The sequence below is a fragment of the Equus przewalskii genome, chromosome 13 (assembly GCF_037783145.1).
Source record: "Equus przewalskii isolate Varuska chromosome 13, EquPr2, whole genome shotgun sequence".
NCBI classification, from domain to species: Eukaryota; Metazoa; Chordata; class Mammalia; order Perissodactyla; family Equidae; genus Equus; species Equus przewalskii.
This window is the reverse complement of record NC_091843.1, coordinates 56,641,786-56,655,300: the sequence shown is the minus strand read 5'-3', so window position 1 is coordinate 56,655,300 and position 13,515 is coordinate 56,641,786. Positions and strand designations below refer to the sequence as shown.

At 41.2% G+C, this 13,515-nt stretch overlaps 1 long non-coding RNA gene across 1 annotated transcript in view; it reads right to left on the bottom strand.

Annotated features, from left to right (window-relative positions):
- Positions 1-1,062, bottom strand: part of LOC139075130 (uncharacterized) — a 44,355-nt gene extending 43,293 nt beyond the window's left edge. Inside the window, exon 1 of the long non-coding RNA XR_011525195.1 lies at positions 890-1,062. This is a non-coding gene — a long non-coding RNA (uncharacterized lncRNA). The remainder of the gene's footprint in view (positions 1-889) is intronic.
- Between the last annotated feature and the right edge of the window lie 12,453 nt (positions 1,063-13,515).

Sequence of the window (13,515 nt, the reverse complement as noted above, 5' to 3'; positions counted from 1 at the left end):
AGGACAGAGATCTGAGCTTTAGATGCTCGCAGAAGCTGCAAGAACAGATTGAGATTTACCAAAGAAAATGTATATGGTAAGAAGAGACAAGGGTCTATGTCAGTATTCACGGAGAGCAGATTTTAAGTAATGGGTAAAGGAAAAGAGTCCCACAGAGAAGCCTGAGAAGGAAGAAAGAGAGAAAGAAGAGAAAAATTAAAAGACTATAGGGTTACAAAATCAAGAAAATATAGGAAGTTGTTTAATGAGTACAGAGTCTCTGTTTGGTGTGATGAAGAGTTTTGGAATAAGATAGTGGTGATGGTTGAACAAGACTGTGAATGTAATTATTGTCATGGAATTGTACACTTAAAGACAGTTAAAATGGCAAATTTTATGTTATATATATTTTACTACAATAAAAAAATAGCAACAAAAAAAAACAAGGAAAATAGTGTTGCAAGAAGGAGAGTGTAGCAAGTGTTATTTGTTCTTAAAAGTTCTGTTAAGATAAGGAATAAAAAGTATACTCTTGAATTCACTAATGAGGATGCCGTTAGCAGTGTTGGTAAGTGCTTCAGAGAAGAGGGAAGGGAAGGAGTCAGGATGCAGCGGGTAGGGGAGTAAAGAGAGAAGTGAGGTCAGCCAACACAGACAAACCTTTAAAGAGCTTTGCCCGGAAAGAGGAGAAAGGAGGTAGGGTCCAGCTCGAGGGGACCCTGCAGTTGAAAGACTTCTATTTCCTTTTCAAGATGGAAGTAGTGGAGCCTGATCTTTACTATGGTATATTCTTAGATAAAACCTCTCTGAGTAGGTTTGAGCAGAAAAGGTGGAGACAAATTCCTTAGCGAGAAAACTATCAATTCCAAAAACACGAAGAAGTTAAGAGTTAGTCTAGTTTATCACTTGCCTTTATTCCAGATAAATGGTTGTCTCATCCATTCCTACAGGATCTCCAAGTAAGATTCATTAGCTTCTCTATTAGTCTGGTCCACGGTTTAATCATCCATAAAGACAAGAAGACCTCCTTTATCAAACAGAACTCTCCAGGTGCAATTTCTTTCCATTTTCTCTTGCTCTGGTCTGCACAGTGGGATATTAAGGGCATTTACTAAGTGACACCTCAGTCATTGATTCTTCAGATTAAATAAACTTAGCTTTTCAGCTCTTACTCCCAGAATCTACCTCTAACCTATTTGTTAACTCTATTTCCAGCCTGCCTCCAATTTCTCAACATTGCTCTTGTTGATCAATATCTATCTTTTTATTTTTGCTTTCCTTCCTCTTTTCTTTGAAACATCTGTCAAACTCAGTGTTTGATTCTGTTTCAATCAATCTTTAAAGAGTTGCTGAGGGAAGCTTCCTAACCGGTTCCTTGCCTGTGTAACCTCTTCTTGGGGAAAATTTAAAACTTGGTTCTCATTGAATTTCTTTCCTTGGCAAATCCTTCAGTCAATGTCTCTTTCTCATGCTCCAGCCTCACAGCCCATTATGAATCCATCAATTTATGCAAGAAATATTTACTGAGACCATCCACTGTGCCAGGAACCATGACAGGCACTGGTTTTACAAGAAAGAGGAAAATAGACACGGATCTTGCACTACAGTCTAGCGAAGGAGTTAAACATTAACCAAATAGTCACACAAATACATGTAAAATTGTAACTTTGGTAAGTGGGATGAAATAGAGTTGAGGTGGTATGAGAACTGAAAATAAGTGAACTCAACTTAGTTATTGAAGTTAATAATCATTTCCCAGAGGAGGTGATAATTGAGCTGAGACTCAAAGGAGGAGCGGAAAGTAACTGGGCTAAAGAATGCAGGAAAGAGAGAAAAGGGTTGTCAGGGAGAGGAATCAGCATGTGAAAATGCTCTATGGCAGGACAGCTTGAGGCACAAATGGAGTTGAGAGAGGCCCCTAGGTGCGAAAAAGGAGACTGGGGAAGAGTACTGGGTGAAATTAGGCTGGAGGTGCAGGAGACTCTTGTTAAGGATTTTGTTCTTTGAAATGAGCACTCTGGTTGCAATGTTTAGTGGCGATTGGAGGGTGACTGAAACATCATTGAACACTAGTCAGGGGCAATTGCAGTGGCCTAGGACTGAGAAAACATTATTTCAGACCAAGATGGATTCAAGAGGTAAAATTTTAGGAGGTAAAATTGACAAGACTGGATGATGGATTCGATGTGGGGGGCAGGGGGTACAGGGTGATTCCTGAGTCTCCAGCTTGAGCAGCTGGATAGAGGATGCTGCTGTTCACAGAGATAAGGGACACTGGGAGAGTTTGGTGAGGATGGTTGGGATTGGTGGGGGCTGAGTTTTGAGTTGAGCTTGAGGTGTCTTGGCAGCAAACTAGGAGATGTTAGTGAGTAAATGGAGAAGAGAGGTCTGATGTGCATTCCTCTGGAGGCAGGCAACGGCATTTTAGGTCATACATAAATTTTATTTTAATAGGTATATGTTTAATTTAATGTGTTACAAACAAACGATTTCAGAACTGTTTCGTAGAATTTTGTGAGTCCATTTAAAATCATTTTTTTTAATTAAGTAAAAATAATAGTAGAGGAGATATAGGGATCGGGGGAAATCTTGCATGGTACATAAATGTCACACGAATAAAGTTTGGGGAACTCTGACCTAGGAGAAACTCATCCCTCCATTTAATTAGCAATTTAGAGCAACAACAATAATTCATCTGACTGAAAGTTTAGACATGTTTCCAAACTATGTGTGCAAACACTCAGCGATAATGAGAGAAGGGCTCTCAGGACATTCAAAGAGAAAGAAAGGCTTATATATCCTCCACACATTTCCAAAACCTTTCTTTTTTGAAGGAATCTCCCCAAAGGTACTCCAACATCTACAGCTCCAAATTTAAAGAGAATTGTTTTTGTCTTATGAAAATAGCTGTGTCGTTCAGCGGCAATTCAGTCAAAGGAAGATAAAGAGGATTGCCCTTCCTTGACCTTGCAAAACGACTTCCTTTCAGAAGATGGGACAGAGAGGTTAATGTTGTGTGTTGAGTGGTATGTGTTCAAGTCCTATTCCTGTAGCTGAATGGAGACCTGTGTACATGTGCTTCAAAAAGGTAGGGTGGTCCAGGCAACAAAAGCAAAAACAGACAAATTGGACTACATCCAATTTAAAAACTTCTATCTCCCTAGACTAAATATAAACTCAATGAAAGCAGATACAGTAACTTATATAGGTTGGAGGAAAATATTTGGAAAGTATGTTAATGTGCTCTCTGCTGCTCTTCCTTACATTGCAAACTCCTCTCCATTAATTCTAAGGCACATAATACTTGAGGGATCATTAGAATTGATATAGCAGAAATGCAATGAAAGGAATGTTCAGATTTTTCTCTCTAAAATAAGTTTCTGAGGCCAGTGTGACATAATAATTTTAAAAAACAGGATTTGTTCCACATGAAAAGTGTTTTCTAATTTTCAGAAGTATCCTTTTACATACAAAGAATAAAGCTCAGAGATCTAACATGTTGTTTTACCACAAGCCATAGATAGAGAGAATTCAGGATATGATACAAAGGAGGCTCCCAGTTGACCATGGAAGAAATAGAGAGCACTGTTTGTTGGAGGAAGGAGCCAATTTGGAAGGGACAAATCTAGGGTAAAATGACCCCTGAGACCCTCAGCCACGGAGAGTGGATCAAGAAGATAGAAATCTCTGATAGTTTGAGAGGGAAGCCAAAATCGGAAGGAGTCTGAACTCCAATTACCATTGGGAACCACAGGAAGGCAACACAGAAAAACAGAAAGGAAAATGGTGATTCCAGGTCTCCCCTGGCTTCCACACTATTTAGAAGGAACTTAGAATTTCCATTAATACTCCAAAAGGAATGGGTAGAGGAGGACAAGGAAGATGTCTGAGAGTAGAGACAGAGAGCTTGCTGAGATAAGGGTTGAAATGCCCACATAGCAAAAGGTGAAGGAGTCATAATGTTGAGAAGTCATGATTCGAAGGAGTCATAATTAGACCTCAGAGGTCAAACATCCCTAGTGAGAGGTGAGGCAACGCCCAATCAGTAACAGGAGATCCATGAACTCCTAAGCTATAATCATTACACCTGTTCTGTGTCAAGATCAAATACCACACTTTATATCCATAGTAGATGAAGTTTAGATGACAGAAATCAGTTCCCAGAAACCAGGTGAGACATCCGAGGTCAGTAGGAGCCAACACAGAAGAACACTCCTTAGACCAGACTCACTTCCCCGCCACCCCTCACCCCCCAACTCCAGTAGGTTAAATAAATTCCCCCTGTGCCCAGATTCTTCATGGCAAGAAAGGAAAGAGGAAGGGAGAAAAGCTCTGAAAGGCTGACCAGGTACCCCAAAGAGACTGCGTTTATCTACAAGACTGTTTGAACTGAAAGAAATGGTAAGTTTACGCCCCAACTTCCAACCCTGCCAATAGAGAATAGAATGTTTCAGAGCAAGAGATTCAATTTAGAAGTTAAAGAACTTTCTTTTTTGTTTGTTTGCTTGCATCTCTGGGTTGGCCCTACTACATCTCTTCTTGCTTACTAATATTTGTCAGCAACCAGTCAAAAGCCAGGTATTTAGTAGGTGCCACGTAGATATGTGATGAATGAATGAAAAGAATGCCCTTTTTTCCCTATTCATCAGAACTCACTTCATGCATCATGCCCTCCAAAAAGCCCCTCCGATCCTTTTCAATGCTTCCCTGGCTGGTGTGAGCCTGGCTCCTACGCATAATCTGCAGCATCCTGGGCACACCAGAGCATAGCATGTGTCTCCCTGTCCTGTAGTTGTGTTCCTCTCCTCTAGCTGTGAATTTCTTGTCTCATTTGTCTTTGTCTCCCTAGATGTCATAAAAACATATCTTTGTTGAATTAATTCATTAAATTATAAATGAACTTCCTGTGTTTGAAGCAACAGCTTCAGGAGATGAACAAGCACAGCCAAAGGAAAAGGAAAAGGAAGGAAGAACTGAGCAGTGGCCTTGACAGGAGAGGGGCCTATTTACTGCATGATCCCACCACACCAGGCTGACCCTAGCCTTATCTTAGGCCTGAGGAGGGACCATTTCAGAGTATCCTGGAGGGCTTCAGCAAGTTCTGGAGCAAGAGAAGCTTGCAAGACCCCACCCTAGATACTCACACTGTACTAGACAGTATGGAACAGGGGCCAAACAAAGGCAGTCCCAGAACTCAGGAAACTAAAGTGCCTAAAAAACTGGATGATGCCTATACATGTGCACATATACAAAGGAGCAAGACGAGCTCACAAAATAATTACCATTCTCCAGCCACCTCCCACCTGGCAGCCTTCTGAGATCCTTGGCAAGGGTGGAGCAAACAGACACTGCTCTGAAAGGAGAGAAATTATGTCAAAAGGCTGCCTTCTCTTCTACATTTCTTGCATTTCACTCATTATTTTAAAATCCTGACATTTATTATTAATCAGTTTCATCCAGTTTGAGATCCACATGACTAAGCTCTTATTCAAGCCAATTTGAATTAATTTGGCAAGTATTACTTCATCAAGCATGTGCTAAAGAAAATCTAAATATATCAGCCAAGAAGATAAGCAGCCATGGCTCTTTAGCTATAAAGACATGTGTCTAAGATTGGGGTGGGGGGAATCTCAATAAAGTCACATCCAGTTTTCTACTGCTGTTTGAAGATTGATGTATTTTGGATTGTCATTTTTTTCTAAAGACTGACGCTGTCATATTTTTCAAGATGAGCAATTCCCAAAAGCTACTTCTTACATCCTCATAAATGTAATACTTTGTTTTACCCCAACCTGCTTCCTTCCTGAGTTTCCTTCTGCTGCATACATTCTCTGTGATTTCTTGAAAATAACACATATGATTTATATAATTACCATTCAGTGTTCTGGACAACTTGTGTGGTCATGAGTTTTCCTTAAGACTTCCTTAAGTCGCCCTTCCACATTCTTGGTTTGCACCAGATTGTACACAGTCGTGTGGCATTTGCGCTGTGGGGATGGTGAGAGTGTACATATTTGCTATGGAAAGCTCCTCCCACAGATGTCCCCTGAGAATCCACTAAGTAGGAGCTCGTGTTCTCTCAGAAAACCACCTCAGATGCCAGGGAGGCACTGTGAAGTATTTGTCATTGCCTCCCAAGTTCTTCCTGTTCAACTACGAAATTCATGCATGTACAATGCTTTGCATTTGCTGGGGTGTCGCAAAAGCTGGAGAACAGAAGGGAAGTTCTGAAACCACATATTCCCTTGGCTCATTCTCTGAGAAGGGAAACACTTTAGACAAAAACAACAGCCTTTCGTGTTTCTCACACTCCTCTGTGCAGACTGATCTTATGAATCTTTGGATTCTCCCTGCTGTTGCTTTGGCTCTCGTCAAACCCAACATTCTCCCTTATGGAGGCATCGTTAATGACTCTTCAGCAGTACAAGCACCCCTCCATCGCCTTACATGCTGGTGCTTTTGAAATTCACAAGAAGTTTCTCAATCTTATAGTTTTATTCTGCTAGGAGTTTTACAAAATGGAAGGTCAAATCTTTCCCGCAGAACCTTACATACCAGCAATTAATTCTACTCTAAAAATAGCCCCAAACCTTGTAATCAATCAGCAGATCTACAGGCACTATGAGAAATACAAAAGGAACATAAAAGATAGTCCCATCTTTCAAGAATTTACATTTTATCTGAAGAGGTAAATAAGAAATAATAGAGAAAGTGTGTCCTTCAGTATGCAGTGATGTGAACTGGAATTATAGTGGGTGAGGAGGCAGTGGAGAGACCTGGGCTTGCGGGGATGTTGGAGCTGAAGGTGCCTTTATAGTGGCAAGTCTTCTATCAGGCCTTCAAGGAGATAGGGAATTTTATTGAGTACAGACAGAGGGGAGAACATCTGAGATTCTGAGAACTGTGAGAACAGAGGCCCAGAAGCAGGGGTGAGCATCATCCTGGGAGCTGGACCAAACACTGTAACGTTTGTTCACATCCAAATGGTCTTCATCAGCAGACATTTTCCTTTGTTTATGAACTCATGCCTTAGTTTGCAAATTTTTGCCTTTTAGAGAGATTCTAACCTATGAGCTTTAAAGTCAGAAGAACCCTGGGCTCAGATCCCAGTTCCATCACTTATTAGCTGTGTGTCCTTGGTCAACTTAATTTAATCAACATCTCAGTTTTCTTAACAGTTAACTGGAGATAATAATGGCACATTTTTCATAAGTTATTTTGAAAAATAAATTACATGCATATAAATAACACAGAGCCTGCAACACAGTGAGAGCTCAAAAATGTTTGCTATTTTATTAGTGAATTAACTTTCTCTACTGCTTGCTGCTGACTTTCAGATTAGGAATGCCCCTTGCTTTAGCTCATCCAATCTTACTCCTTCTTGAATGAAAAACACTACCTCTTCTGGGTGTTCTGAGGACACCTTCACTGGTCCTCTGAGCTGAAAATAACTTCTCTCTTCTGAATCTGAATTTTCATAGACTATTTGCTATACCTTTACTATTGTGATTATCAGATTTTGGGGTATTCATGTCAAGGTTTTATCTTTGCCACCTTCTAGCCTATAAGCACATTGACCTCACGATTGAAGAACAAAGTCCTCTTTGCTTTTTCAGCAGCACCTAGTATAGCACCCTCCTGCTTACAGTGGGCAATCTATGTGGGGCCACAAACTCTGAGACCTGAATTCAACAGGAAATATTGTTGAGTCAGCAAATGGAGGCAGCCGTGCTCTATTTAAAGCACATACCTGTCTGCAGGACCTAGTCTGCCTATTGAAGTTGCCTTTGGTCATGAAAACATCCAGTGGAACTTTTCCTGTTGTCTCCTCATTGTTTTGGCTAAGGCCCCAAAGCTGAGGACAATGGCTGATAAACACCCGCAATTTCTAAACAGTGGTGTCTTGCATGTCCTTGTTGGACTTGCCAAGGTATGGCCAAACACTCGCAGCAACTGGTGCCCCTTCCCACATACAGGAGAAGACTAGGGATAACTTAAGATGGGGAAAAGATTGTTTTCACAGGTATTCCAAAGAACAGAGGGTGATGCGTTTTTCTCCTCCTTTCACTTGTCCTTCCAAATGAGGTGCTTTGCTGGCTTTGATGTTGCCATGTGGCTAGAGAAGGGTGAGGTTACAGATTTCCTGGGGAAACTTGATACCTGTTCTCTGGATTTGGGGAGGAGGGCACAATGGAGACTGGTGCCTGGCTATTCCCATGAGAAGTCTGCTGGAAAGCCTGGCTGTGCTGCAGCTCAAGGCTGCTAGTGTAGTTCCCACAGACTAAGCAGATCCCATAGAAAGTAACTGAGCTTGAGTCATCTTGAAAGGAGATCACAGGAGGGCCACGTGCTGGGAAGTGTTGTAGAAGCAAGGCTGGAAATAGGGATGTTATTTAAAATACTTACTACTAGTAAGACAGTAGCACCAAATAATGAGGATAGACTCCAACAAACAATAAAATATCCAGTACAAATCCATATTGGGGGAATATCAGTCTGGCCAGAAATATTCCCCAGGGAACAAGAGCTGGGGGGATGGAGGTGGGTTGTAAGAGATCAGTTACTAGGGATAGGCCCAGTGTGGAAGTTGACAGTGGGAAGGAGTCAAAATAGCCAACAAAAGTGCCCACCCGAGACAGCCAGCAGTGGGGCAATGCAGGGAAGACTTGGTATTTTCCCTTTAATCTTCTCTCCCTCTGTCGACTGCCAACCACAAGCAGGAGAAAAAGTGGAATAAGGAGGATAAATGAATACACCATGTGTGCTCTTTCCCTTATGCTGGTTGGGAAAAGCCTGGATAAGGGCCTGCGCCAGAGAGAAGCAAGAAGCTTTTGATCATATGAGGTGAAGTTCTGATGTTCGTTTCATATGAGACCATTCAAAAGTGCCCGAAACACTATGGAAGCCACCCAAGATATTATCTAGGAACAGAGAAGAGAGATGGGCTTAAAGGAAAGAATCAGAGAAAAATTGTTATTTCTTGAGTGCACTCTTCTGTGCCCACCTTTTCAAAAACCTGATTACAAAGCATCAAGACTTTCAGAAGTTGGCATACTAGAATTCTGCCATAAAAAGATCACCTATTTTTCCTCGCCTTGCTGATACTTCAGCCAGTGAAACAGCACTCTAAGAGTATATCTCTGACATGGGCCATTTAGCGGAGGACAGAGGAGAGGAGTTCATTTCCCAGCACTCTAGAGCCCAGGTTATAATGTACATGAAGTGGGAAGAATAATTATGCTCTTTACAGTGGCTGAGCTAGAGATGAATATTGACATCAGTCCTTGGACACAATTAATTACCCTCTTTGATATCTAATTTCCTCTGTGTGGAGAGTACTCTTGGTGGGTGCAGAGGCAAAAGTAGGAGGGCAAAACCAAAAGCATCTCAGAATTGTAATAAAATTAATTGGCCTCCCCACATCAGCCATCCCTGATGCTCTGAGGGTAGTTAGAATGGATACCATGTAGGAGAAGAAAATAGGGAAGGAGAAAAATGGCAAGCTATTTCCATTTACCTCAGTAGGTTTGGCATGACCAGGGTCAAAAGAATTAAAAGTTCCAAGTAAATCTGAACCAGAGATGATGTCAACAAAATTACTAATATTAACATTTTTATTTGGAAAAATTAATTTATATTCAAATGGTGACAGTAAGCTCTTCCAGACATTTTCCCTCCCCACAAGAGTGTGACACTATACAATCAGGGACCCAAAGTCAGAAACATTAAATCTCTGTCCTCATAATGGGTCCCCCCTCTTCCCCTGTCTATCTAGACACATAAAGGCTAATTCCAAACATCATTAGCTGACAAACGCTAATGAACACTTAATAAAATAAGATACAAATCATATTTACTATGGCTCAAGTAGACCAAAATTTCTAGAACAACCTTTAAAAATATGTATGGAATTTGGCTGGGAAAAGTGAGTTCTCCATAAAAGTGAACCACTTCTAGGGCCACACTTTCCTCGTTCGACATTCCTTATAGACAAATCCTTGTAAACACACTAGGAGAGGTTCCTGTAGACCTAAAGGGGAAATTATTTGATTATTGTAAAACAAGAGAAGTTGTGGTAGGCATTTAATGGCCCACCCATAATAATAACTCCCAAAAATGTCTACATCCTAATTCCTGGGAACTTTGAGCGTGTTGTGTTACATGGTAGGGGAATTAAGGCTACTAATCAACCTGCCTTGAGATGGGGAAAGCCCTTAAAAGTGGAAGACCTTTCCTGGCTGTGGTAAGTTTGAGATGTGAGGATGAAAGAAAGGTCAGAGAGATGCAATGCTGCTGGTTTTGAAGATAGAAGAAGGAACCACAAGCCGAGGAATGTGGGTAGCCTCCAGAAGCTGGAACAGGCAAGGAGACAGATTTTTTCCTTACAGCCCCTAGAAAGAAATGCAGCCTTGATAATACTTTGATTTTAGACCTGGCACCAAGATTTTAGCCTGAGACTTGTCTTGGACTTCTGATCTTTAGAATTCAGAACTATAAGATAATATGATCAATATGTGTTAAGTTGTTATGGCAGCAATAGAATATAGAGGTTAATGGTGCAAGTTACAGCCCATTTCCAGAAAACCCCCAGGTAACACTGGAGATCAGAATATGAACTAAAACTCACATAAATCCAAATCAAATAAATAATATGGGAGGAGAGGAGGGTAATATTCATGTCAATTGATACTACAAAAAGTTGATTTTGTTCAAATTTAGGTCTCTAAGCCAACCAGAAAAAAGAAAATAGCTCAAAAAGGAGGTAAAAATCAAAGAAAGAAAAATATTAATAAAATAAGACTCCAGGATAATGAGTAATTGGTGGTAAGTATAACTTACTGCTTTTTCTCTTGCTTTTCCCCTCCCGTTCTCTAGCTATCTCTGGTTTTCTCTATCTATAGTACATTCTCTCTGTCCTCTCTTACTTAATTAATGTATACTATGTTTTTAAAATCCATTTTTGTTATATGCTGCATTTATCAGATAGAGTCTTATGTTTCCTATTCTTAATTACTAAAGTGGATGGTTGAACTTTCATTTCTTTCCCTCAGTTTGTTTTTTTCTGGGAGTTGAGCTTCCTCACACTCACATGCTACTTCCTCAGTGAAATCAAGACAAAAGGCAGATGGTGTTAACTGGGGTGACCACAGGCTGGTCTTACACAAAACCATTTGAGCATTACCTTATTTGTATTTTCCAGAGACCAGAAGGTGACAAATTGATCCGGTAACTGATTTGCCTGGATAGCTTTCAACTAAATGCTCTCAAAAGGAAGATATTCTGAATGAAACAGAAGACCCCGAAACCTTTCCTTTCCACCATCAACCCCCAGAAGCAGAAAGTCATGAAGGCTCAGTCAGTTGCCCATAAACTGTGTTCCTGGGTCTTGGCTACATTGCCATCATTTCAGATGAGCCCCATCAATACCAGATGGACCCCCCGGATACACGCTCATTAGTCATATGCTTTAAGATGAGCCCAGTTCTCACACCCACCCGATGGTGGCAACGGAAATGATTACTCTGGGCACCCTGACTGCGTGACTGTGAAAGCAACTGTTTGGTGTTAACTGATTTGCATAATGGTGGAGAACTCCCAGTTTGGGGGAAGTCTTTTCCTATTTCTGCAGTTCCACATGCCGTGCTAGTTTCTAAGGGAGCAGGAGCCAGATACTGAAGCCATGTCACCCCCTTGTTTGAGGGAGCAGTGCCTCTCATCACCCTATACCGCCTCAGTCTAGTCACATGAGCCCTTAAAAGCAGAGGGAGCAGTTGCCCTGGAAGTTTCCATGCTATGGGCAATGTATTCAGACCCCAGGACAAGATCTGAGTGCACGCTCAACCCTAAAAGGGGGATGAGAATAATTTGATTGAAAAATGTCCCCATAGCCTCATCTTGAAAGAACGAAGTCTTTTTTCCTTCCTTTTACCCAGCAGGCGAGTAGTGTTTTTTATCTTCCAGGCATAACTCTTGGAAAGAATGGAGCTACTTGTTTCAAAAGCCTGTGCTAATGGGAATAAACAGTTAAAATAAAGTTTTTCCCAACTTCAGGGTAAGAATGACTTTGTGTAGATATGGAGGACTGAAAGGAAAGTGGGTTCTACCAGTGGCAGAGATCAGTACCCCACCCAATGCTCCAGGAGATACTAGGACTTTTTCATAAAGCTGGGATGTGGATTCCCCACGACTGAACCTGGAAAAACAAGCCTAGCGGCCCATGGCCAAATTTCATAGGACAGAACTAGGGCTGAAACAAAGAGACTTTCGAGCAGAATAACTGTCTGACTTCAAATGAAACACCATTTGGACAATAAGCAGTTCATGAGCAACAATTACAATATGAGCCGAGAAGGCCCCCCCAACTTCCTGAACACTGTAGAAAACCTTCCATTTTTATATAATCCCAGAGAATAGAAGGGGACCACCAAGCATACCAAAAATTTCATTTCTTATCAGATAGGCAAACAAAGACTCAGAGTCAAGTATGATTTAACAGAGAAAAGTAAAATAAATATTACATTTCTTGCACACAAATATGGTGGAACAAATTCATGCCTCTTTAGAAAATGATCAGGATAAATCCTATCATGATTCAAATCCCAATACAAGCTGCCCTGGTTACTTTTACCAAAACTCTTACACCCACACTGCTCTGTCTATCCCATCTGAACCAATCTGCCTTATATCTCCTCTTTCCCAAAGCTTTTCACTCATGTTGGTGATCAGCAAACAATCCTACATACTCAACTTCTTCTTGAGACAGTTCCTCCACCTTCTCACTTAATTGAAATCTAGTTGTCTCCTGAGAACAAAGCATCACTGGGTAGTCTTCCCAGTACAGGCCATTCTTGTCTCAAGTCTCATGTTGTGGTGGGCAGGTTGTCCTCCCTGTTTCCCATCGTCATGTCCATTCCATTGCACCTCTACCCTCTTACGAACTGCCTATTCTTTGAGGCTATGCCATCTGGCTACCTCACTGACACCCTGGGACACACCAATTCTTGACCTCCTTATTTTTAGACTTGATTTTACTTCAGCCCCCTGTTATGGTCACACCATGTCCACCAAAAATTGTAGAACTTTGACATCTTGAAAGCAAACATTTCACTCTCTAGAAGGTCTCATTTCCAGCTAGCGCACTTGCTTACATACCACCATTTTAAAATGTTTCATCACCATCATGACTTCTAATCCATTGGTCCTATAACTTTTTTCTCTATCCAGAGCCTCATCCTCCATTCACTTCCCTCCTTGTTCAGTTTATTTTTTTTTTTAAGATATTTTTAATTTTTTTCCTTTTTCTCCCCAAAGCCCCCCGGTACATAGTTGTATAATCTTTGTTGTGGGTCCTTCTAGTTGTGGCATGTGGGATGCTGCCTCAGTGTGGTTTGATGAGCAGTGCCACGTCCACGCCCAGGATTTGAATCAACGAATCACTGGGCCACCTGCAGCAGAGAGCGTGAACTTAACCACTCGGCCACAGGGCCAGCCCCGCCTCCTTGTTCAGTTTAGATGGCATGCTCCATCATTAAAATT